This window comes from Terrapene carolina, unplaced genomic scaffold, assembly GCF_002925995.2.
Source record: "Terrapene carolina triunguis isolate 2854851 unplaced genomic scaffold, T_m_triunguis-2.0 Scaffold231, whole genome shotgun sequence".
Lineage (NCBI taxonomy): Eukaryota > Metazoa > Chordata > Testudines > Emydidae > Terrapene > Terrapene triunguis.
In genome coordinates, this window is record NW_020664582.1 from 2535168 (window position 1) to 2562690 (window position 27523).

The 27523-nt window shown below is 40.6% G+C and overlaps 1 protein-coding gene across 2 annotated transcripts in view; it reads right to left on the reverse strand.

Annotated features, from left to right (window-relative positions):
• The window catches only part of CUX1 (cut like homeobox 1), a 373050-nt gene that overhangs the window by 344874 nt on the left and 653 nt on the right, over positions 1-27523 (reverse strand). The window lies entirely within an intron of this gene.

The following is a 27523-nucleotide window of genomic DNA, read 5'->3' on the forward strand; positions in this document are numbered from 1 at the left end:
CCTCACTTCTTCAGATGCAAGTCTTGCATCTGAAGAAGTGAGGTTCTTACCCACGAAAGCTTATGCTCCCAACACTTCTGTTAGTCTTAAAGGTGCCACAGGACCCTCTGTTGCTTTTTGTAATTGTATTTAAGGCAAGCACCTGAACGTGGGGGCATGCTTGCATTTAACCCTATGGCCTTGGTTACACTGGCGGTGTACAGCGCTGCAACTTGCTGCGCTCAGGGGTGTGAAAAAACACCTCCTTGAGCGCAGCAAGTACAGCGCTGTAAAGCGCCAGTGTAATCAGAGCCTGCAGCGCTGCACGCTCGCTCGCAGCGCTGCAAGCTATTCCCCTCAGAGAGGCAGAGAACATACAGCGCTGCAAGAGCTCTCTCGCAGCGCTGGCGGCGCGACTACACTCGCACTTCACAGCGCTGCCGCTGTAAAGTCCCGAGTGTAGCCAAGGCCTATGCTATGCCCTGTTTCAGTGGACTGATCACTGACTGAAGTAGCTAATGAACACTATACTTCTTCAGCTCAAGAGTGTCTGCGAACATGTGTGGTCTGGGTGGCAGGAAAGAACTGGTCAACCCTATCCAGGAGGCAGGGGCAGTTCCAGGCACCAGCACATCAAGCGTGTGCCTGGGGTGGCAAGCCGCGGGGGGCGGCCTGCCAGTCGCCGTGAGGGTGGCAGTCAGGCTGCCTTCGGCGGGGTACCTGCGGGAGGTCCGCCGGTCCCGCGGCTTCAGTGGCAATTCGGCAGTGGGTACGCCGAAGGCACAGGACCGGCAGACCTCCCGCAGGCATGCCGCCGAAGGCTGACTGACTGCCGTGCTTGGGGCGGCAAAATACATAGAGCCGCCCCTGCCAGGACGTGCAGGATCAGAGTCACTTGTGGGAGCCTTGATTGCTCTCAGTCCTTTTGTGACAACTTGTGTGAATAGGCCAAATTCTTGGAAGCAGAACATTACATTCCTGGCTCTCTTCTAGGCTTGTTTTTCTTGCTTGGATATAAGACTATCCCAGATACTAGTCCTCTCTGTGAAGTAAGAGGTCAATTCCTCACAAGCTGCTACAAGCTACAAGTTGAGTTGAGGCAGCCTAGATTTACGACTCAATTACTGGTCCAGAAAAATTAGCCACCTTTTCAGCTGACAGTATCATGGATTCCCTCTAGCCAGATTTCAGGCCATGGCAGGGTACTGAAGCAGCACTTGTTGCTTTGGTGAACAATCTGCTCTTGTCCATAGAGAGAAACTACTTCCATACTCTCACTGCTGAAACTCTCTGCAATATATGAAACCCCTTTATCAGCAAACATTTCTGTCCCACCTCCAAGAAACTAAAGAGGTGAGCTGAAATACACCCAATGGCTCAGATTCTTCTTCTCATACTGAACCCAAAGGGTCATTATGGGCAATAGTTACTTTAATCTCTAAAACCCTCATCTGCAAAGCCCCACAAGACTCAATCCTCTCCCCCATATTACTCAACAAATACATGAAACTGCTGGACGGGCCAATAAGACAACATAAGCTTAAGTACCAACAGCACAGATGACATTCAGTTCCACCCCTCCTTTAAATGTAAACAGCACGGACAGTAAACAAACCAACAAGGAAGGGTGCAGGGAAAGGGGTACATGGGAGGCTGAGGGGAGCAAGGGTTGCATAAGAGCTGGAGTACCCCCCATAACCCACTGATACTACCATCTTATTCTCTCTGTTGAACTCCCAGTCTGCTGCAGTCCTCAAGCCCCATCCTATGCTATATTAGGAATACAAAGAATTAAGCTGATCCATGCAAAAATGGATAAATTGGTTTGTAGACAGACTACATGATAGTTAGAGAGAGAGGATCTAGTTCATATGGTGATATTGGCAAGCATGAATGTCTCAAAATAGATTAAGGGAACAGGAATTTAACTAGTAATCATGATAGAAATAATTTACAATCCCTTACATTACCGCAGTAAGTCAACCTATGCTACTGCGCTAAGTGGACGTACCTTAGGTCGAGTTACCGCGGGGGCTGCACTGTGGGGTCTCCCGTCAACTTACCTTACTCTTCTCATCGGGGGTAGAGTACAGGGGTCGACTGGAGAGCGATCTGCCATCAATCTGGCGGGTCTTTACTAGACCCGCTAAAATCGACTGCTGGCAGATCGATCTCAGAGCGTTGATCCCAGCTGTAATGTAGACCTGCCCTCAGTTCCCATTCCTTGCCTCCTTGCAACTTTCTAGCACAGGGCTTAGTGAAATTATTAAAATACCTATCCTCGTTATTGCTCTTATAGCAAAAGAGCCAAGCAACAGTAATGCGTATGGCACATGAAGGACTTCAAAAACCTTCGTTTTCAGTTGTTTTATGAAAACTGCCGGCACACTTTCACGCACTGATTCCTTCTGACTGATGTCACTATAACACCTTGCATATAATATTATGCAAACAGCATACCCACATCTATTCTGAAGAACAGTGTCTCCCAGCTGTGAATCCTATTTTAAGGACATTCTTGTGAAATGTTCCTAGCATTTGGGAAAATGTTTAGTAAAAATTTAGCAACTGTTTAGATCCCAAAATAAGGGACATTTACTAAAGCATTAGTGAAATGTTTAAAAAGGCATTTACTAAGAATCAACTGCTTCCACAAAAAAGCCAAGACTGTTTGAGCAAAATGCTAAGATCTGCTGAGAAATATAAATTAAGCAATTTAAATTGATGTGGCTATTTCATGTCTTATCTGAAAAAGGCATTACCAGCAGTACAGTATTACCTAACATTAGGATAGGACAGTGATTCAGAACTGAATACAAAAGATAAGGCTAATTACTGAAGTCACTAACCCCACTTCCTGTTTATTACAGATCTGACAACTATAGTAGAACCTCAGAGTAACAAACACCTCAGGAACAGAGGTTGTTCGTAACTCTCAAATATTTGTAACGCTAGACAAAATATTATGGTTGTTCTTTCAAAAGTTCACAACTGAACATCGACTTAATACAGCTTTGAAACTATACTATGCAGAAGAAAAATGCTGCTTTCCCTTTTTTTATTTATTTCCCCCCCCCCGTTGCTGCTGGATTGTGTACTTCCAGTTCCAAATGAGGTGTGTGGCTGACTGGTCAGTTCGTAACACTGAGGTTCTACTGTAAATACTGACTACACTGGTCATGCTTAACTTGCCAGATCTCCAATGTTCCCAGGACAAGGTGGTATATCTACAAACAGTAATTGTGGTGGTCTATAATAGCTACAGCCTCAAGACACAATAGTAGGTCATATTTTATTTATGCTCCATGGTTATGGAACTTATTTCCTGTCACTACTCAACTGTTCAATCTATCTCAGCATTTAAAATTAAGTTGAAAAGATTCACTAGTGTTAACACGTTTAAGTATTCCTAAATTAACATTAATTGTATTGTGAAGCACTAAGATTCTTATGAAGAATACTATAGAATATATTTTGCTATAGTAACTCACTGCTCAAAAGTGACCTATTTAGGAACCATCTCAACACTTCTTTGCACAGAACAAAAACGTTGGTGGCATGAGGCTTGGAAAGAAGTAAAGATATCATGAATGAAGAGTTGAGAGATGACCCGCTATGTGTGATGGCATTAGGAGTGAGCCCGTTACCCATTTCAGAGCAGAGACTGTTTATTGTTGCCCATGCAACGAACTATGTCACAATCAGCTACTGTAACTCCTGTATCTTGTACTCCGTCCTACAGCAATGCTGTACAGAGTACTGATGTTATCCTAGCATGGTTCTATTTACTCCCTGAACTGTTAACAGGCAACTGATGTCATATGCCTGTATGCAACAGAAACAATCCTCAACCTAGAAATTTCTGCTGGCAACAGATCAACAGACTGATGTATGCTGAACACAAACTACCCAAGCCTTCAGTCAGATCCCATTAATTCAACTATTAGATCCTTTACTCTGTGATAGGGCATTATTTCAACTGTAGATAGATCATTGACAGCTGCAATACTCGAGTTTCAGTGACCATGTTCATTTGGTTTTAGACCAATGTTAAAATGTAGACACCATAAAATAAGTTGTTTCCTATATAGTGAAAGTGAGTAATCTTCAAACACCTGGGTGGAAATTATCTTTGCATCTTAAGTCTAATAAATGCTGCTATTGTACCAACATGCAGAACATTCAACCTTATGTTAAACAGCAGCCCTCAGTTGACTGAAACTCTGCAGACAGTGGGTGACACATAAAAAGGTAAGCCAATTTAAGTCATTCTAAATGTTGTCTTGTACACTAAATACTGCATAATATTTTTTTTTTAAAGATGATTTTGGATGGTACCAAGAAGTATAATGAGAAGCAATGGGATGAAATTAAGGAACCGAAATTTTCCACAAGCATTACTGAAAAGCAGTATTTGCCACACCACTGCATTTGACTTTACATTTGTATTATGATAGTCCCTTTACTTAAAGCCTCTCGATATCCCTGTTACACAGCTAAGGGGTTATATCAGAATCACTTGTTTGAACATGGTTATAAATGATCAAATTAAATAACTGCATCCTTCACATGATGTCATCCAACTCAATGCATCAAGTCATCTAACTTGGAATTTCACAACTGGGTTCAAACACATACAGATTCTGTAGTGCAGACCAGTTGGCAGAGGATATTGTGCCATTTGCTGAATCATAAATGCCACTTTCTGAAGCATATGTATTCTTTCAAGGTCTGCCATACAAGTTTTGAACTGGTGCTAATCTTGCTTCTCCTTCAAGATTAGTATTGTGAGCCAACTAAACAGTATTGTAAAACAGACCAAACTACTAGGTCTTAATCATCTCTAATTTCTATTGTTAAGGTTAAAATTTTAACCCAGAGATTTTTATTAAAATTCACAGGCAGGACGCAAGCAATAAACAATCAATCCCAGAAGCCCCAGCCCTGCTGCAGGGAAGCTGACTGTCCAAGCCAGAGCCCCGCTACTGCGGGAGGCTGAAGCTGAACCCAGAAATTACAGAGGTCTGTTAAAGTCATGGAATCCGTGACAAAATCGTCTCCTTATCTATTCTTCAACAATACTGTCTCGCTCTAGGAAAATGGGATTTTCTCTTTGAAGAGTAGCATAAATTTCAAAGACGTACAACAACAGAAATAGAGTGCTTGGGGATAAAGGTGCTCAGATGGAGACAACTAATCAAGGTGTTCTGACACTGCAGGTCCCACAGCTCCACTACTTTTGTTTACACATTAAAAAAGGGAGCAAAAGTACAAAATTTCTCACCTTTTTCTTGGTTTATGGTTATGAGAGAACAACATATCCCCGCCCCCAAATCAGTCATGCTCCAGCTGTACTGATCACTTTGGGTACCAGTGCAAGTATCTCAATTGTTTCCTCAAGTTTGCATTATTTATAAATACAGTATAACACAGTATATTTATTTTTTCTTATGCATTTTTTAAATTAAAGTTCCCAACTCTCCACTAAAATCGGCTGTCTTTTGCTTAGTGATGAGCAACCTGATGCAGCTTCCTTGAAGAATTCAAGCTTCAGATAGCACATCAGGTTCAGCAGCCTTGGCGGCCTGCACTATAGCTACAGCAGCTTCATTGACCTGAGCATGAAACAGCTGTTTGGTAGCTCTCCCACATGCAGACTGATGAAACCTAACAACATACTACCAAGACTACATCTATGAAGAACCTAATCCTACAGTCCCTGTACAAACTGGGCTCTCTTTCAAGACAACGGGAGCTCAGCATAAATAAAGGAGTATAGGACTGGTCCCAAAGTTTCGGAACAAATCTGTGATGCCGAAAACTGTTAAAACAATATTCAGGTGCTGCTGATTTATTAATTCAGCTATCTGTTCCTAAACATTAACATAAAATTTAACAGAAACAATCTTCCACTCCTTCGCAAACATTATACGTAAACTGTGCTGGTTAATAAAAGAAAACATCGTCTAAAGGGTCAAGAACCAGTCTTTGAGTCAGGGATCCTGTGTTCTATTCCCAACTCTGCCACACATCTGCTGTGTAACATTGAGTTACCAGGGAGATTGTACCTCATATTTCCTTCATCTATAAAATGAGGATAGTGAAAGTTTCTTACTTCAGGTGCGTTGTTTATAAGGCTTAGTGTTTTTTAGACTCTGATAAAGGAGCTAACAAAGAGCATTTTTACCCCACTAATAAAATTTATTTTCATACTGTAATACTAATGCATGTACTGAATAACTCTCTTTAGAATCCTGTTTTCAGAACCTGACATTTTATGGGTTTACCAAGAAGGCTGGTTATCATAAACATGATTACAATTAAGCAATAAAGCCTGACAGGAAGTACATTTCTAAGCCATTACAGCAAGTGTTTTAAAAGCCTGAGGCTCAAGATGAAGCCAGAGTGACTTTAGAACACCTCCAAGTGCAGTAATCAGCCTCAAATGCCATGCTTGGAGTACTTTACTGTTCATATGAAATTTACATAAAAAATAAGCAGAACCACATGAGCATTAAGAGTCTGACATCACTGACAGCCAATTAAAAAATTCAAATTACCACTAGAATTCCAAATCCATTTAGGATCACAGAAACAAAAGACCTATCAGATCACATATTGGATCAACACTACACTGGATTTTAGCAAAAAAGTCAGTTCATAAAAATTCAATATCACTGAGCACCAAAGTGCAAGAACCTTTATATAGTGAACTACAGAGAACCATTAAAGGAGGGGGGAGTCTATATATATACGTGCAAGACTTAAAATTTTAAAAAGATTTTAGCCCCTTGAGGATTTCTAGGTTTTTAATTATTATTATTTTTGTTCTCAATTTAAATAATATTTTCCCTGCAGGGATTATTCTAAACTTTCTCCATCACTATCTGAGCACAACTAAAGGAAGAGTGTCAGAGGTTTAGAAAGTTTAGGTAGCAATAAGGAAATATTTTGATCTAATAAGCTACATTCATCCCTGAATCCTAGAAGATTTATCTACATTATGGAATCAGAAGTGGAAATTTAGGGGAAGTTTGCTTGCCATTGCCAGTGCAGCATGTAATTTTGCAAAACATTTGCCTGTTATCAGCATTATATGCCAATAGACAAGACTAAGTACAAAAAAGAAGGCCAGCTCCTCCACACACATGACACAAAAGCATTCTGCCAAGTCCTCCTTCAGGTTCTCTCTCACACAGACAAAGACCTTAGAGCTATGGGACATCTGCCAGGGAAACAACTTAAACCAGAAGAACATGAACATGTACTAACCTAAACTTACATGTTCTTTCTTCCTGATTCCTTCCGCCTCCCCCACATCTCTCAATTTACTGTATTTTCTCTCTCTCTCACTCTTCCCCGCCCCCCTTGTTTCAATTCTTGGACCTTGTTTTGTTTAAAATGTTCTCTCTCTCTCTCTGAAAAATGAATGCTCTTCCCTTCTATTACTTGGCAAGTCTGGGCCACACTCTGTTTCCCCCCAGACCCCACCTCCTCCTCCTCCTCCCCCAACCTGGTTGTCAGTTTCCTATTGCATGTGATCAATTATGTGATCTCCAGGTTTTTTGTATGACAGTAGGTGTTACCCCAAGAAAAGGATTGTGCATGCATGCACACACCCCTGTGCCACACACACACAAGGCTTTATAAACATTTTTAGTTTAAAAGCACTCCAGGGGATTTTCTCAAACTGTTTTTTGTTTGCTTGTTTCATTTTTATTATAATAGGATAATTGACATAAAAGGGATGTTAAAAATATTCTGTGAACTGAACATTTTTCAACTACTAATTGTTTAAACATATGAAGGAAAAAAATACTATTCTGAACTTGAAAAATCCATGTCATTTATAAGCATAAAACTGTAGGAAAAGTAGCTCCTACACACACACCCACACACACAGGTCTCTGCAGTTCCTCTCATCATTGAACTGTTCTTCAGAGTCAGTGTCAGACACCAACTCTGATGTTTGACAAAAAAGGGATACGGCAGATTGCCCAGCAGCCGCATCATGTGCTGCCAAGTGAGAAATACAAGCTTGGAAACAGTCGCAAGATCCCAGCCAGGACAGCAAGGCTAGAAGCATAATAGAAGTGACATAACTAACTATGCAGTGGCGAGACGGGACGCCATAGCATGGAACACTTCTGCAGTGCACGCAACGGAGTTGCCTTCAGTACTAAGGAGGGGAAAATTAGTTATAACGGGGAGAAACAGAAGGGGGGGGAGGAAGAGTTAATCATTAGAATTACCAAATCTGCTTACATTTCAGTACCTCTGAGAGTCAATTTGATTAACTGCATAATGACCTTCACTATCTGAATTTGAACGAACTTCCCAACTGTCAAACTTTTATAGATTTTTTTTCTACAAAACATCCCCCCTCCCCCCAAAAGTGAATTACTTTCAGTGTTCTAAGTGGCAGAGTACCAAAATTCTTTAACCAACCTGAAAAAAGTGTGTGCAGTACATTCAATATGAAGGATGTTAAATACTGACTCTAGTCTAGCAATTTAGGATCCCCTCAGCACCCAGAAAATGTCAAGTGTGAACTCTTCAGGATAGAAACTGCCTTATGTGTTTGTACTGTATCAAGCACAACAGGGCCCAAAATACTACTAATAATATGGGTCTGTCAATATGCAATTTGTCTTGAGACTATGAAATAAAACCAATTAAAAAAAAATAAAAAGACAGTTTATCAGCATCTCTATCAACATTTTCTTCCAGAGAACAAGCTTCAGACAGCAAAAAAAAACGAAAAACAAAAATTTGCTGCAAATGTAACCACAAGGGGAAAAGGAAACAAGGGAAATTGTGGGAATGCAGTTTAGAATGAAGTAACGCTCAAATGCCAGGGATCACCCATGACAAATAAAATATGATCTATGTTCAAGCTCTGCTTTCATATTCGTCCATGTCACCTTTGCCACTCTTCGGTACCAGCAGCATATGTTGATGTTAAAGGAACATATAAAGGAGATGCTTTTCCTTTTACTCCTGCTATCAAAGTATGATCAGAATTATACGGATGAGGCCCCTTTAACAGGCAAGAAATGCAATTTTGGAATCCAAAAGGCACCATAGCAGTTGAGTGTTGCTGGGAGTTGGATAATTGGGGAAAGAAGGGCCCTATTGTGCTAGGTGGTGTACAAACACATAGGTTATGTCTACATTAGCACTTCTGTCCATAAAACTTATGTCGCTCAGGGGTGTGAAGAAGAAAAAAACAAAAACAAAACCCACACACCTGTGACCAACATAAATTACATCAACAGAAGTGCCAGAGTGGACAGTGCTATGTTGGCGCCAACATAGCTACTGCCGGTCGTTGGGGGTGGTTTAATTATGCCAACAGGAGAGCTCTCTCCGGTCAGCATAGAGCAGCTACACAGGAGACCTTACTGTGGCACAGCTGTACCAGTGCAGCTGTGCCACTGTCAGGTTTCTAGTGTAGACACAGCCTTAGTGAAAAAGATTCCTGCCCCAAAGAGTTTACAACTAAACAGACAAGATAGACAGAGAGCGGGAAAAGAAAGTGAGACAGAGAAAGGTGAACTGTCTTGCTCAAGATCACACAGCAGATCAGTTTGAGAGTGGAGGTTCAAGTCCCAGGCCAGCACCCTATTCACTGGACAACACTGCCCCTCCTGTATTTAACACAGTACCTCAGATTATTTGAGAAGTGAAAGAATTATTAATCTAGACTTTACCCACACAATTTAGCGCATAAATGGAAAGAAAAAAAAATGTTTTGTTGATTTTTATGCCCTTCACTTAACTTTACAATTAAACTAGATTGCTCCGTTGTGTCAGTTTCACATCCAGAATTAGCACAGGAGAGGTAATGTTTGGATTACAAACACTGTATGGGATTGATTACATGTTTAAAAAAGCTTTGGGTTTTAAGTCACGAAATTTTTTTTTTTAAAGTAAATTCTATAAATTTTGTCGTGAATGAAAGCCTAAATGTGGAGTATAAACAGCTTTTTATTCAGCGGAGAGATTAGAGGGGAGGTTATATCATCTTGTATCAACACTAAAGTATAACATTTGATATTTTTGTTATGATCAACCTATAAAACCTGTCAACTTCACTCAGGTTACACAGGACTCTAATTATGTTTAACTAGAATCTGAATGATCTAATTACTTAACATCTTATAGCACAAACTACTGAGGACATCTGGTTCAGCAATTGGCAAAGCAGTTTGAGAAACAAGATGTGTGCACTGTAATAAAAGCAGAACCCCTGGAAACAGTTTCCCCACTGCACACCTTCTCACTTTTTTTCCTCCACCCAAAAATTCCACCTGTGTTTTTATACAGCACTGCTTTCCACTTCAAGCCATCTACAGGTTCAAAATGATGCCGCTAATAGAGGGAAAGTTGTTTTATAGTACCACAGGGACAATCATATTGCTTTTAAGACCTTTTTCCCTGAGGAGGTAACCCAAATTGCACAGAGGAACTCTTAATTCAATCATTTTGAGTTTTTTTGAGTCCCTTTCCCCAAATCACCTACAGCCATGTCTAGGAAACTTTTGGGGGGAAACTCTCCCCCAGTCCTAAATTGGGTGCAGCTGCAGCAATAGTAGCACTGGTAAGAGCCCAGTACAGACAAGCTCTTCCCACTTCACAGGTTTTTAACTGCCATGCCATTTAGAAAGAGCAGATTTAACTAACACCGTGGTGAAAACTCCAGCCTCAGGTGATCTAAAGTCATCCTGCTGAAAGCAGTACGGTTAGGTTGACAAGAACTAGCAATCCTGCCCAGTCCAGAAGCTGAAGAGTTGTGTGTGCACAAGTGAGAGAAAGGGGAAAAGAGTACCCTGTAAAAATGTTTTCCACGACAGCCTTGGTCACAAAATCTTTCCCATAGGCTTGGCTGCCTGCCAAGGTGATATTGTGCGATATACCTAGGGGCTGTGCAAAGAGGAGGGTGCCTGAAACACAAGAACCTGCTATGGTGACCTGTATTGTGCAGACATGTTCCCACTTTGATCTCTTCTCCTTGAAAGCACAATAGATCTTCCCTGACAGATTAATCTGATGTGTCTGCCATGAACAGGCACAAACCAAGAATTCAAAGACCTGGTTAAAAATCCAGCTACGATTACTATTTGTTGTCTTTATTTTCAGTTAGCTAACAGATGGAAATTAGAAATAGCTACCTGTGTGGATCAGTGATAACTGAGGTGCAAAATAATTTCAAAAAATACATCAAGGTCAACTAAGACGTATTTCCTGAATTGTCTATAGTCAAGAATTTCCCTTGAAGCCTTTAGGTAAGGCATAAAACAAAAACTAATTTTGAAAGCTCCTATGGCACCTTTTGCAAGTATACAGGTAACTCCTGTGTTCTGGGAAAATTCCAGTTTGTGCAATTAAGTTCTGTCTCCTGAAAATTCCACCTACAATTTCAACTGAATATGATCCTCACTTCCTCTGCTGCCCTGTTGGGTAGTGACATACTCTTCTGTAAAACAGCTTCCACATTTCATAGTAGAACTGACATATATTGGAATGACTGTTTAGGTGAAGCAATTTCTGCATACATAATATGAAAAGTGCTTCAGGATCCTTCAGGATGGAAGTCCCTATATAAAAATGCAAGATATATTAAGAATCAGAGGGGTAGCCATGTTAGTCTATATCCAAAAAACAACAAGGAGTCCGGTGGCACCTTAAAGACTAACACATTTATTTGGGCCATAAGCTTTCGTAGGTTAAAAAAAAAAAAAAAAAAAACCACTTACAGATACAGGCATAGAAATAAGGTAACTCCCTTCTCTTCATGTGCCAGTATCTGTAATTTTCACTCCATGCATCTGAAGTGGGTTTTTACCCACGAAAGCTTATGCCCAAATAAAGATATATTAATTTATCCCTTGCATCTTAAAAAGCCAACTAAAACATTATGGTGTATTAAATACCATCACATTGGGGATAAGATTTTAAGAGTGTACTAGTACTGGTTTCAGGAAAAAGAAAAAGGAATTGTTACAGCTCTTTCACAACAGATCTTCAGGGTGGTAAAGGATGACCTAATTCAACACAAAGATCAGAAGGACTTTATTGGGTCTCCAAATTAGCGTGACTGACAGTTGAATAAACAGGAAGTGTCAAAACTTAAGTCATCATTCAAACAAATTCACAAATGAATAAAAGTTAGTTCCCAGTCCAAAAAAACCCTTACAAAAGGATTACTATCAAGCATCAAAATTCTAAATACGAGCTATAGATTCAAAATGTGTTGCCATTTGAAATTAACCTCAATTTGCTGGGAAAAGAATTACAAACAAACAAACTGGGTGTAAAAGCACTAAGATATCAGGTTACACTTTGCTAGGACTAATACAGGACCAAATAAAATACTTAGAGCAAAAAACACTCTAAAACAATTAAAGCAATTTTCTTCCAAGACACACGTGCTATCTTACCAGCTCAGTGTAATGTATCCATACAATAATCACAGTTCCCATGTACAATCAAAAATGAGATTAATGTATAACTATTTCTGGATTTCAATACCTCTGCAGTCACCATGACATCTGGAAGAGAGACTATAATATTTTAAACATATGTACCCCCACCTTTTACTGTGAAGATCCCAAAGAGCTTCACAGATTACACTGTCATCCCCCACCCACACCCCTGAAATGCAGCAACTTTTGGGGGTGGGAAGGCCACAACAAAATGAGACAGAGCACACTTTAAGCATCTCTCTCAATATTAAATTTAACTTAAAGGTACTTTAATAGCTCTAGAGCTTTGTAACTACTCTTCAGTATTTACACGTCTTGACTTTCCAAGATTTCTAGAACAATTTTAACCACCAGGTGTTGTTTTTTTAAATCCCATTTGATGTAGGTTTTCAGTTTCAATTTTAGACTTCAAACCCTATTTACAGGGCAGAAAATCCCAGATAGTGACATTAATAAAGTTTTACTTAGCATGCTGTAAGACATGACACTTTAAAGGAGAGCCAACTGTTCTGAGGATATGCCAGAACATCTCTTAACTAGTATTTGATTTTATTTCACTATTTGGAACACACACATTGACCACAACATAGTCTTGTGAGAAGTTTTAATCCTTCATGTTGCATTTAATATACTACTTTTATTTATTTTTTTTAAATTAAAGTTCTAAGATGTTTTACAGCATCAGGGAAAAGGAGGGCTTTAGAAAGGTTGCTAGAAACAAATGAATATCAAAGGATAGGAGACAGAGCGTGATAGTCTTACAACAGAATTTGTCAGTCAAGGACCAAGTGACGAGGCTTTCTACACATGCCAAACCTTGATAGCGAGGCTTTTTCCTTGGAATGCACAGAGAGAAATGAACAGTGTTTTATACATGGGATTCAACAGCGTATGTCTGTGGAGCAACTTTACATGGTTCACATGCCAATCTAAAATAAATGAGGAAACAATGCCCAATCCTATTTGGTGCGGACAGCCTGAGGGAGAGCACTCAATACCTTGCAGTATTAAGCTCACTTGTTCTCATAAAAGTGTAGCTCCAGTACGAGTGTACATAGGGTCTAAAGGACATTTCTTCTACATTGATTTATTCTCTGAATGTTCTTCCATATCAGCCCAGATACATGGCATTTACATCCTCTTACAATGGTGAAGACAAGAAAATGCCATCCTCCTACAGTATCACTCACCCTATACACAGGGGAGTATTAAATCACTGATTTCAGTCAGGAGATTTTCCAGGTAACAAACAATTGTTTTGAGATTATTCGAGCAGAAAATATGTTCACCTCAACAAATGAGTGGGCAATCATGGATGATAAAGGATAGATTAACTGAAGATGCCACATTAGCCAGTCACCCCTCTCCAGTATTCTGAGAATTGCAAGAGCAGAACCCAATGTCCAAAAAAAAAAAAAAAAAGTGGGTGAGCCTACTTTAAAAAAAACCTGAAATTTATAGCAATCACTTCCTGAAAGTGACACAGCACAACTGACAATGCTGAAGGTGAATATATTCAGAACATTGATTTGTTTTTAAGGCATACTGTACAATTCTTGTGCTCACACAAAACCAGAGATTATGGTTCTAGGCCTGCAAGCGACTCCATATACAGGGAACTGCCCATATTAAAAACAAGACTGGGACCCAACTCTAAGCAGTCTAGGCAAAAATCTAACATTACTGGCGCCTTGCTTTTAAGAATGTTTACTGTTATCCCAATGCTGCAGATTAATAGCAGAAGAGCTATTTTCATAGCAGACACGCCAAACCCAACATTTATTTCAATGCTATCAACATGAAAAAAAAAATCAAGCAACATAAAAATAGGTAAGTATTTTGCTGACAAAATTAACAGCTAAAGAAAGAGCATCTTTCAGATGACAGACAAATGGTACTTTATTTATATCTGAAAATAAAACATCTATTCATTTAAATACAGTAGAATCCTTTTTATGCAAGCCTCCATTATCCAGCTCTCCGTATTAACCAAACTAGGCAGCATGGCCCTGCTGCCCAGAGCTGACAGACAGAGAGAGAAAGAGGATAGAAAACTCTTTGCCCATTCTTCTGGTTATCTGAATTTTTGATATCCAACTTGGCCCCAATTAGATCAGATAAACAGGATTCCACTCTAACTTGATTCCAAAGTTACTTTGACATGCACGCATGTCAACTTAAACAATGAAAAATAAATTAAGTGTAGACACACAGACAAACCGTAAGTTTTAAATTTATTGAGCTGTTCTGGTGATGTTTATAGTCCCATACTAAATAACCAAAAGATAAGTTTAAATTTAGCAGGAACACGAGATAAAGTAACATGCTTCGAAGGGACCGGATAACTCAGTGGGACAGCTACTGAATGAATAGAGAGTTCAGAAAACTGGGTTCTATTCCCAACTCTGCCTTGAACTCTTGACAAAGGGCAACTCTTTCTATCACAAATCCAATAAAGTGCTCAGAATACTCAAGTGCTTAAAGTTAGGCACATGCTTGAGTACTTTGTTGGATCAGGGCCTTTGCTCTGTAAAATGGGGACACTCACCCACCCACCCTTGTAAAATCCACTGAAAGCTACAAGTGAGAAGTCCTATATATGATAAATGCAAAGTATTACTGTTTGGGGAACTGATAATAGGATATAGCACCTTTTCACCAGTCTAATGTTTAAACATTATCACCTGATATTTCATCTAGTCCACTGACTGAATAGTTGAGTTGACAGTCAACCCAAATTTCTGACAGCACAGGTAGGTTATCACATTTTGCACCCTTGTTACCAGTCCTGCCAGAGAGAGCATGGATATTCGGATTACAATAAGTAAACAGTAAGAAAGGGATGAAGGGTGCTGTGAAAAAGCTTCAGCCTACCATATTGAATTTGTTCTGTAAACAAAGGACTTCAGTCTCCAGCCATTAATCTAACACATTTCATATACGACCTTATGAGTGTACCACTGCCTTCTGCCAGATGGAGTATCAGACCTGCTTGAGTATTGCCGTCTACAATCATTACAACCAGTAATAGCTGGCTTGGATAGAAACCCTACAAACTACAGATAGCTAAACTGGTAGAAGTTTGTCTGTTTTTAGAATGCAGAGCTGTTTGAGTCACATTACCTATGCATGTAGTTAGCTGCCTGCAGTTTCAAGTGGTGCAACCACAAACTGTTGCATACTAAATTCATCTTTTACATCACTGCAGACTTGTGTTGTATGTTTTGGGTGTGCTATCTACAATTCATGGAAAAAATCTAAAGAAAAACTTGATACACCAGACATCCTGCTCTCATATTACAAGCAACACTGAGTCGCATACTTTATGACTATATGTTTTTCAATAAGAGAGAATGTATATGACATTGTGTCATCTTCAGTGTTGATATCAAAATTTTATAACTGACTGCTAGCAAAAAAATGTTCTTACGGTGATTTGATACCAACATCAAGATTTTTACTAGGATATACATAATAACTCAAGACTTTGCCACCTCCTAGTCACTTCAATAGACTTACTCCTATTTTTTTTTTCTCATGATCCCATATGATGCTAGCAATAAGCTGAAAAACATGAAATGACATGGTATTTTAAGAATACCATGTCATTTGCTGGGCTGTTTTTTCTGTTTAAAAATATAAGTTAATCCTGGAGAAAGGTGGCTGACAGCCCTGAAAACTAAAGCCCTGTTTATCCATACAAATACAGAAGTAAAACAGTGACAATAAAGAATACTGAGCTATAACACAGAACCTTTCATCCATAGATGTCAAAGTGCTTCACAAAAGGAGGGTCAATATCATTATCCCTATTTCACGGATGGGAAATAAATGCAGAGAGGTGAAGCAAAGTGCCTATGGTCACACAGGAGGTCAGTAGCAGAGCTATCAACAACCAAGAACAGGACTGAAACCCTCAACTCAATTCACAAAGTTATTACCATGTTGATGGCAGAAAAACTAAGGCTATGCTTACACTACAGCTTATGTCGGCAAAACATTTGTCGCTCAGGGGTCTGAATATTCCACCCCCCGTGCGACGTAAATTACACCAGCATAAGCGCTCATGTGCGCAGTGTTATGTCAGTGGGAGAGCTTCTCCCACAGACAGCTTATGCTGCTCGCGGAGGTGATTTTTTTATGCCAACAGGAGAGTTCTCTCCCATCAGCATAGAGCGTCTTCACCAGACGCACTGCAGCAACACAGCTCTACTGGTACAGCTGCAGCACTGCATGTATAGACATGGCCTCAGTCATTATCTATTTAGGCTGAATTTGAACCAATGAGATAGAGCTGAAAGACACCATGTGGTACTGTCTGTTCCCAAATCATTAATTCCAAAATATGATTTGTTCACACTTGGTCAATATCAGTGACCTGCTACTTTAAAGAAAATTATAGATTTATCTGACCAATTTGTAGTCCATATCTAAGTATCCCTATACCAGTGTACATATCTGTACCTTTTTGATAAACAAACATTCTCAAATACCTAATACTACAAGTGGGGAAAGAGGTGCGAGAAATAAAAATTTCTCTAGATATCAAAAAGGGAACAGCTTCTAATTGCACTTCACTCTATCCACACCTCTAAGCTTTTGCTTTACATGTTAGGTATATTAAGAAGCCAAGATAACTTTCACATATTATAAGTAGGCCTCACCTTAATAAATCAACTTATTTTTTTTAGACACTAAATCAGAGGCAAACACTTTTTGTTTAATAATGTTTTATCTACTACCAAAAAATTAAACACTGAATGACATTTTGTATGAGAAGTGTATCAAAACTTGTTAGCATAAACACTAACCTTAATACTAGAGATTAGCCAATCTACCATGGGTACTTCTAAATCACGCTATCATGCTGGTATCTGAGATGGGACCTTTCCAGCAAGGTCCAACAGCAGTAGCTCGGTGGTAATTCCTGCGCACCACTCCATACCACACATCCAATGCAGCTGGTAAATACAGTGTAGTACTGTACCTGGACATCCACCGGGAGACACTCTCATACTTCCCAGTTGCACTGGTTAATATGTATCAGCAAATTTGGTGCTGGGAGCAAGGGCGTCATCTCAACCATCTACATCACTCACCGTTTCCTCCCACCCCATCAAAATCTGGAGTCTCGCTTTTCCCTTGTTTGCTTCACCTGTCCTTGCTTCCTACATGATTATGCCCTTTGTCTTCTGTTGGGCAATAACCATGAACTGAAACGGACCACTTCTCAGACTTCATAACTTGACACCAGGAGCAGGAAGAGTAACGTTGGCTCCATCTATACTAACAAAATTAATGTTGAGGGATCTAGTTGTACCATGGTGGTTCACCAACACGGTGCTATCTTTCTATGTAGTGCAAACTGTGTTTTAAAATGTGTGAAGACCAGGGCATGATTATAAATAGTTTGGTGCCATCTATATACACACACAAGAGCAATCCATGTTTTAACAATATTTTAATTAGTTCCCTAGCACAGTTGTTTTCATAATACTCCAACTACATAAAAAAAATCAGGTCAGTTGCACAATGCTGCTGCTGCAGCACTCTTACCAGTGAAATTGTCCCATTTGGAGCAGGAGAGTACCTTTTCTCATGGTTTATTTACAAAATGCCTACACCTGTTACACATATTCAGTGCTTCCAGAATGTGATAATTTGCATATTTAGTTTATATATTTTTTAAAACCTTGCAGATTTGACCAGTGTATTTTAAATTAATCAAATGTAATCCAACAAATGGATTTTAAAGTTACCTTTTAAAAGCAACAACAAATTGAGAGGCTCCACTACAATAAAGAGGGCAAAAAGATAAAGATGGGAAATACAGGGCCAATAGTGATCAAACTAAAGCACCTACAAGGGAAAAGTTAAGGTTGGGTTTTTTCCTCCTCCTCCTCAAGTGGGTAGAGATTGATAAAAGAGAGGGAGACAACTCCATACCCCAGGGTCCACAACAGCAAAACAATCACCAGTCAAACAATGATGTGATGAGTCTCACATATGGTTAAGACCTACACACTCTACGAATTAAGCTCTTCAAAGGACTACCTCTATTCATACTGCACCTAGCAAACTGGGTCCCCAATCCGGGCTTCTGGGCATCAACATAAAAAAAAAAAAAGCGTCTATTTAAAATTACCCAACACATAAAAAAGCTAGCTAGAATTAGACATAGTGCAGGGCATGTACATTCCAACTTCCCCTATGCAACTGAAAACATACCTCAATTATAACAAAACCTTATTAACCCAGCCCTACACCAAGAGTGTTTAATTTTCCCAAGTGATTGAGGCACTAGAGTTGCAATTCAGGCAGATAATTAAGGATCTTTAGTTTAAAAGTAGCCAGACTTCAAAACTAGGCCTTCTATAGTGCACTAGCTTTTCACAGATTTATCATGTCAACTGCCTTCTTTTACTTTAAAATATTTATACTGAAGAAAAAAAAAAAAAAAAAAAAAAAAAAAAAAAGTATATTCTGCTAAACCACAATACAGAACTGACCAAGTAGTAATGGCATATAAAACATAATGCTCAAGATATCCAAGACCCTAGGCATCAGCAACACCAATGAATACTTGTTGATCTAACAAATTCTGCAAGCTGCACTTGTTTTCTACCAAATCCAAATATTATTTAAAGAATGGGAAGTTAAAGGGTTACTTTCAGATAGTTTAGGCCCACTGTTTAGGTTATTCTGTATTTACCACTATAAACTAACAATATTTATAAAAATGTAATGTTAATACAAATATTTAGTTCATTAGTTTTAAATTCAAAATAGTTATTTGTATTTAGATGTTCTTCCATAGGGTGCGCAATCCAAAATATTTGAATACAAAATACTTAGATGAGTAATATCCAGCAAGTAAAACAAACTAAAAACAAAAGCGAAAAGGACTAGTCCATTTTCATTGTCCAGCCAGAGGGGAGAAACAATAAGTAAATAAACAGTACATATGCTTCAAACTAAATGAGATTTTTCTTTTAATTATTAAATTTTCATTATGGGTTTTAATAATTTAAATATTGTTCGATACATTAATAAAGAAGTTCAGTCTTCTCATCTTTTTTGTCAAGTTCAGGTCTCTCACCAACATCTAAGATCCTGCACAAGTCTTTCCCTGCGTTAGGGCTTTGGAGTGGAGCCCGGAGCAGCTCCGGAGCAGTGGAGCTGCATGTTTTTGCCTGGAGCTGGAGCGGAGCCAGAGCACAGCTCCAAAGCCCTGCCTGTGTATGTGTCTGTTCTTGTTTCCTAGTCCTCCTGTCCTCTGCTAAACTTCCATTCAGCTTTTGTCCTCTCAACCTCGTGATTTCTTCCAGGCTGCCACTGCACTTGGAACTCTCTCCATCTTCCTTCTGTACCAAAAATAAACCCTCCTTTCCTTCAATCACTCCTTAACAGCACTTTTTCATGAAGCATGTGTAGAACAATCCTCCACAAAATAAATAACTTAAAATCTTAAAGTGGTACATTCAGGTTAACACTTATCTAGTCATCAGGTGTTTGTGTCCAAATTGTATTATCTGTTTTTGGAAGCAAGCTCTTTAGAAAATGGACCACAACTACAATTTCAAACTTCAGCACCAGAATAAAAAGAGCCGGATGTCAGTGAGAGCTGCAAGTGCTCATCAGCTTAAAAAAAAAAAAAAAACTACTTTTATTTAGATGTTTAAGTATACATTTAAATGCCCAAACATGAAGATTCTGGCCCATGTCTTCCTCTAGATCCTGTAAAGAAGCTGTCTTTACAGTCATCCTGAGTTTGTTCAGATTGAGCCCTTAACTTCACACATTCATTCCACAACAATTTTCCTCTTACATTAACAAAAACAAACTGGCACATTCATCCTTTGTATTATTTCCCAGACAGTTAACTGGATGTTTTATTAAGAATGCTGATTTAAGAGTCATCTCATACAAACGTGATGAAGAGATCTTTTTCCTTCCACTGGCTACTACACTGGTAACTAATTTTGTTCATCTTTGCAGTAATTAACTACATGTCAACTAAATGGAAACCCAGGCTGAGGGCTGAAAGTTGTAGAATCTGCTTTGATGTTGCATCATTACATTACAATTTAATTGAGGTACAGCTAACAATGTAATAATGTTTAAAAGTGTATCTCCAAAAACAAATCAGTCTAGTGACAGAAAGTTCCCTGAGCAGGCAGCGATCAGAGTTTGGGGTGCAAGCTTTGAACCGCAAGCAGTTCAGAACATATGGTACTCAGACTGGAGAAACAAGAAAGGAGCATATCATGGCACACTCTAGTGTCCCTCTCCAACTGGCAGTAGGAAGAGTATCAAGTTCCAGAGGGAACTGCAGGTAACAGCCTTCCTTACCACAGTAAAAGGTAAACTCCCAGAGGTTCCCTTTCTTTACCGAATGGAATACATTAGCAACTGGAACCTGGAATGCTGTAGGACAAACATATGGATCAAATTTATCAGCAGATTTTGCAAATTTACACTAAATTTAGAACAACATTGTATATTAGAAGCAAACATCCTGGAACACTTTATTGGGAGTGTTACACGAAGTATGCAGTACCTCCACACTTATTGTTCACAGAGATGGGAGGATAGTTCGTGCACGTTTTACACTGATCTACAAATACATTTTCAACTATGGTTTATCATTGTTGTTTTCATTTATTATTTCTCTTTCACTCATGCCAAAAGGCTCAGATCAGAATCAGGCCCCCGGGACAAACACAAAGGAAAACCTGGTACTTGCCCTGAAGAGGACCAAATTAGAAATCATTTCACTCTAAGGAAAACAAAACAAAAACAGAGTAGATACAGTACATTTAAGAAAGTAGATTTCATATTTAGATTTGATTGAAAATACCCATAATAGTAACAACAGAAGCTTGTCTTCCTAGTAAATCTTGCTAGATAGGGTGTGGCTTCCACTATTGACGCTGAGGAAGTTATCTGCAGCTATACAAGAAGGTATGTTGAGGTAACTGGAAATCTAGCCAAGTCCTTAAGCTGTATGGGTGGGGATAAACAGCAAGCCAAAAGGAAAAAAAGTTTCCAACTCTTCCCAGCATCCCATTTCCACTTGCCATAAGGCAACTTCAAATCATTTTCTTCTTAATAAAAGATCACTATGGCTGCTGCAACACTAAGTTGGTTTTTAAACCATCTTTCCCTTTCAACAGCATTCCTTTCCCTAAAAGAAGTTATTTAGTGCTTAAACCGGTCTACTTTTAAGTTACATAGTGGCTAGTAAATAATTACATTTGTCTACCACAGTTTAAGTCTGTAATTCACCCCTTTTGTAATAACTATTGTTACTTATTTGATATATTAATATATAAGGGCCAGTAATGTAGCCCTTGCTAAGGAAATTCCCAATACAATCAAAGGGGAAAAGGAATGTGGATCTGATTCTGCATAATACATGCATTTGTTATCCAGTTCTAAACTCTGGTAAATACTTGTGTGTGTGTGACAGTTTTTTAACTCCTTGTCCAACTGACCTCAAATATGTCAGGAAAAATGTTTACCTCAATCATAAATCAATTCTACTTATTTTGTGGTGGACATTCTTTTGTTTCTGGATTTAGGGAATGAGGAGAAGAGAGGATAGCCCCCCCAAAAAAGGCTTACAATGGAAGTTCAGTTATAACTATGGATCATCTACTACTGCTCCATAAATTATTCCACTAGGGCCAAATCCTCAGGTCATTAGACAGGCTGAATGGCTGGTCTGCATGTTGTGCCTTTTTTCCTGTTATAGGGAGGGGAAGTATTTGCCACAGCCCCCCAAAAAGTAGAGAGAATAAGCTTTCACTCCTTGGCAAACAGCAGCAAGCATTGACACATCCCATCTCTTTTGCCTCCACCCTCCATGGTGAACTCCAGCAGGAAGATTCAACAAAGCAGAATTTTGTGAGACAGAAAGAGAGAAGATCCCCTACATCACATCCCCAAACTCTGCTTCTCACCCTGAAATAGAACCCCAATGCTTTTATTGAGTCAAGTACCTCCATGTTCATGCAGAAGTGGATGGAATCTAGTTATAAACCTTGGCACATCTTCTCTTGCTATATTATCAGTGATGGGGAATTATGCATGTGTCAAGGAGCTGTTCCCTCACCCCACCTTCAGGACAGAAACTATAAATTCAACTGTGACTTGGAAAAAGAAAATTATCTCTAGATCCACTTTTGATTTAACAGAGATAAAGTGGACAGCTATAAGCAAAGAGTCTTGTGTTTTGGTACAATCAGGTTCAGCTACAGGATGCCAAGAATTCCCCTTGCTTCCAATTAGATGCTAGAAGTGCTTCAATATTTAAACCATTCATTACTATTTAGAAATCAGTTTTTCTTTTGTGAATGGGCCTACCTTGAAACAATCAATGGCAACAAACAGATAATGCTCCCTCTTAACCCTAACCATATGCTGTAAATACCTTGACACAAGGCAAAAGTATACAGACAAGATTTGGCTTTAAGTTTAAATGCCCTGGTTTGTTAATACAAGCCAAGCAGTTTTATTTAAAAAGATTGTGCGTGCGTGCGCATGGGGGGTTTGTTTTTTTTTTTTTTTTTTTTTTTAATAAAATGCACCTCTGCTTTGAAAAGTGACACCTTATTGTATTGAGTTTCTATGTTTATCTTAATGTTTCCACATCAAATTTGTTCAGTTTACAAATAACAATCTCTAGTTTTTCTGTTTGTCAGATCTCAGGTTGAGTTTGCAGGACTATCAAGCTGGGTTCATTCTCGCCCTCATATTTCATTACTGAAGTAATAAAGATACTGCTGGACAAGTTATACCCTTAGTTACATTTATTTAAGCCTATTAGCCATGCATCTTAAGGAGGATTTTATGCTATAGCCACAGGAGCGTAACACATTGTTTGATGGGCAAGTTGCTTAATAATCTATCAAGATTATAAATAAACCAAGAACACAAGACTTCAAGTAGAGTCAGACTCTTCCATTGTAACATTTATCCTGCTGTACATGAAGATGACTAAGATCACATGACTATTTTCATACCAGGAGTTGTAGCTGCAACTCTTCAGAGCAACAGTACAGCACTCCACCAAGCATCCATCTAGGTATTTAATCCATGCTCATCACAATGATAGCCAAGTGCTTCCAAAAATCTGTCTGCACAACACACTGACTTATTTGGCAGCAGCTGTCAAATATGGTTCCTCCCTCACTCGTAGAATCATAGAAGATCAGGGTTGGAAGAGACCTCAGGAGGTCTAGTCCATGGTTAAACCCAGTTTGGCAAGTGGTCCAGAGGTGCTGCCAAACCATTTTCAACACCTGATTCAGGAACCATGATTGGCCTCTATTAGGAAAAAGGGTTGAACTTGGTGCCTGGCTGAACCATTTTAAACAATCTCAACAGCAAGTGGAGGGAGGGCTCATGTTTGACACCTGTCAAGCCTTACAGTTTCTGTTTCCAACATATTCAAGAGGTAAGTAAGACCTTTATTGTTTAATCCAAGCTTTCTTGGATGGTTTAGGCCTGCCTCCGAGTGCTGAAGTCTCTCCGCTGAGAAGCAAAAGAAATTTAGTGAAAGGAGAAATGAATAATACAAAAAAGTCAGAGCTAATAGTTTTCTTGGCTGTGTATTTTAATTAACACAGATACAATCTTGACTGTAGTATTTAAACACCCACTGCTTTACGTTATAGTGCAGGTAGAGGGTTAGTAACAGTAAACATGGCTCCCCTAACAATTGAGACGGGGCAGTTACCACTAGATAGTACGTGTGCCTGGTTTTGTCCCTTATTTCCATCAACAGAGTCTCACTTGAGCACCTTACAAGTTTCCCAGCAAAAAGGTGGGTGGAGCAATAGTTTGGAACTGATGCAGCCTTGTAGCTGGTTTCAAACTACAGCCAGAGCTGGAGAAGTTCTTCACAGAGCACAGGTGGGACTGTGTTACTTGTAAGATGCATGGAATCTCACACTTGAGTCAGGCAATGAAAGTGCAGACAGGACAACATTTGATTTATGCAGTTCCACAGTTGGTTGAACACCCCACTACAAATGCCAGAAAAACTCCTTGTACAGAAAATACTGTAAGAGGTATTGCTTTATCCTCAGGATGGATCATTTATTCCTTCCCCATCATGCAGATTGGGGAGGAGGTAGAGAAATAAAGATATCTGAAATCAAAAATAACAGTTCTGTGCATGAGTAAATGGCTTGTCTGAATGTACTCTCCACCTCTTTGGTCACGCCAAAACTCTCTGTGGCCAGAAATTGCACAAAGTTTATTACATACAGATTCCTCAGTGATTTAACTGATGGGCACACAACCTAGATCCATGCAGTTCACAAATAGTATGTATAAAGTTATCAAGTAAGTAAGGCTTTGGTGCTCAAATATAAACTCCAACTCATTATTGCCAGGATGCTTCAAAGGGAAGTCTAGCACTACTAAAGTCAGATTGTCACATTTAGTCTACCATGCACAAGATTAAAGTTTACACATTCATACTCCACAACGGGTTTTACAGTATGCACAGGAATTAAATTATAGTAAAAGTGAGTTATTTTTACTAAAAACAGAATAGACCAATCTCTCACAATGCAATTTGGCTGTGTTCATTATATTCTAGAATTTGATTTACATGATAGCTACTTTTAGAGTAATATGCTTTAATCAATAAACATTTGTTGCAGCTTTATTTTCTTTACAAAAATGTATTTTAGATACCTTTCTACGGTGTTAAGTGTAACACTAAGAAAAATCACATTAGGAGTGCTGAGTTTTCAATTCTAAGGAAGTACAATTGCACATATCATATGCAAAAGCAAGCATTTACAATTAAGGTTGTCAGACCTTGTTTAAATACATATTAATCTAAACCATTGTATTTGATACAATCCTACATCTGGCTCTCATTTTCTGTATTCCTGTAGGTATTCTGGGTCAGTATTAAGAATCCTTTCAAGTTAGGAAAGTTCAGCCAAATCTACCTTAATCCAAAATCTTTAAAAGACAGAATTAAAACAAGAAGTTACTTTCTTGCCACCCCTAATCCATTTGAAAGTCAGAGGGCACCAGCCACTCACTATAGATACTACTTTGAAAAATGGAAAGTGCTATGTAAGTGCCCAGTGCTGTTCATCCATTAACTAATTAACCCTCTCAACAGCCCCGAAAGGCAGATCATTATCCCCGCACAGACCCCTAAGGCAGCTTGTTTTAGTCCCATATTCTTACACTTTTAATTTCTTTCCAAAACATAAACCCATCCTGACAGCATCCTCTCACCTTTAACTTGACTGCAGCTATGCCAAACATCAATGTAACATAGTTCCGGCTCCTTTCAGGCTGCCTGCTCTCTAAGCTCCCACATGGGCACTTGCTGAATACAGACTCCTCAGTGGGGGCGAGGGGTGGGTAGCAAAAGCTTTCTAGCCAATTTATTTAAACTCCACGCGTTTCAGGATTTAAAGAGGCAGGGCACAATATTCCTGCACCAATCAACTACAGTACGATAAAGCTACATGTTGCAGTGCTGTTAATCGGCAGGGAAATCTCCGACTAATCGCTTCCCTCCCCCCTTCGTATACATGAGCTATTCTATTAAGTAGTGGATCTTGAATCTCCTCAAGGCATACACCCAAAAGGTAAAGGAGAGCTGCAGAGCAAGTACTTTTTCTTGAAAGGACAGGATTCCTAAGCGCTATGAGCAGCCACGTTAAAACAGCAACACAACGCATGTGTCAGGTCCTAGACAGAAGGGAGACGGTGTTCACGCCGTGTGGTTACAGCAGGAGGAAATGCCCGTCAGCCCCAGAAACACGCACACGGAGATAAGCTCAGAATATACCATACCCCCCTCCACACACACACACACACAGGACGTCTCCCCGACACACGTCCCACTCCCCAGAAGTTCAACCCTCCGAAGCCGGCAGGAGCTAACTTCCATCAGACTCTTCGCTCCCACCTCCACCTCCAGCATGGAAACTAACGCACTACATACGCCACAATATGTACAACGCTGTCTGCTTACACCCCGCTCAGCCGCCAGTGCCAGCCCAAGCCCCCGCAGGACCCAGAGCCCCCCGAGCCCCAGCAAGACTCGGACCTTACAATCCCCAGGGCCAGCCTGCAGGAGCCGGACCGCGCAGCGCCCTCCCCCCAGTACAGACACCCCCTGTGCCAGCTTGAGCCCAGCCAGGACCCGGCCCCCAGGGCTGTCTCCTTTCCGACCTCCGGGCCAGCCGGACCCAAGCCCCAGCAGGACTCGGACCTGAGCGCCGCTCCCCACTGCTACTCCGAGCGCCAGCAGGCCCCGGAGCTCAGATCCCCCCCATGCCAGCCCGAACCGGACCCCACCGGGACCGCACGCCAGATCACCCCCGTGCCCACCCCGGCAGGCCAGCCCAGCCCGCTCCGCACGCCCGCGGCCCGAACCCGCCAGCAAATTCAAACCCACCCGGGGAGGGAGCGGGGGAGGAAGGTCCAGCCATGGATGCCGAGATGTAAACAAACCCGGGGCGGGCAGGGGGGCTCCGGGGGCTGGCGGACCCTAGGGACGGCTGGCCGGACTCTCCCTGCCGGGGGGAGCCCTGGGAAAGGAGCGCGAGAGCGAGCGGGAGGGGATCTGGCAGGCCGCCCCCCGCCCTGGGGTCCCCTGCCCCGGCTGTGGGGGGAGCCAGCCGGGGGAAGCGGCTGCCTGAGCGGCGGCAGCAGCGGGGAAGGCGAGTGGCTCGGGCTGCTTTAAAAGCGCCGAGCGCTGGCACCACAGCGCCCCCAGCCCCAGCCGCTCAGAGGCTGCAGCCTGCGCCCGGCCGGCTGCCTGCGCCCCACACAAAGTCCCAGCACTCAATAAACTTTCCCCGGCTCCCAGAAATAAAGGGGAGCGGGGGCTGCCCCCCGCCCGGCCGCCCTCGGCCCCGCACGGCCCCGCCGGGGGGCTGGCCCGGGACAGGGCGAGCGGCGGCTCCGGCGGCGGCGGCTCCGGCGCCATCTTGGGCTGATCGATGAATTGAACAAAGAGGATCAATTTCTGATCAAGCCAGTTATCAATGGGGAGAGCGGGGCCG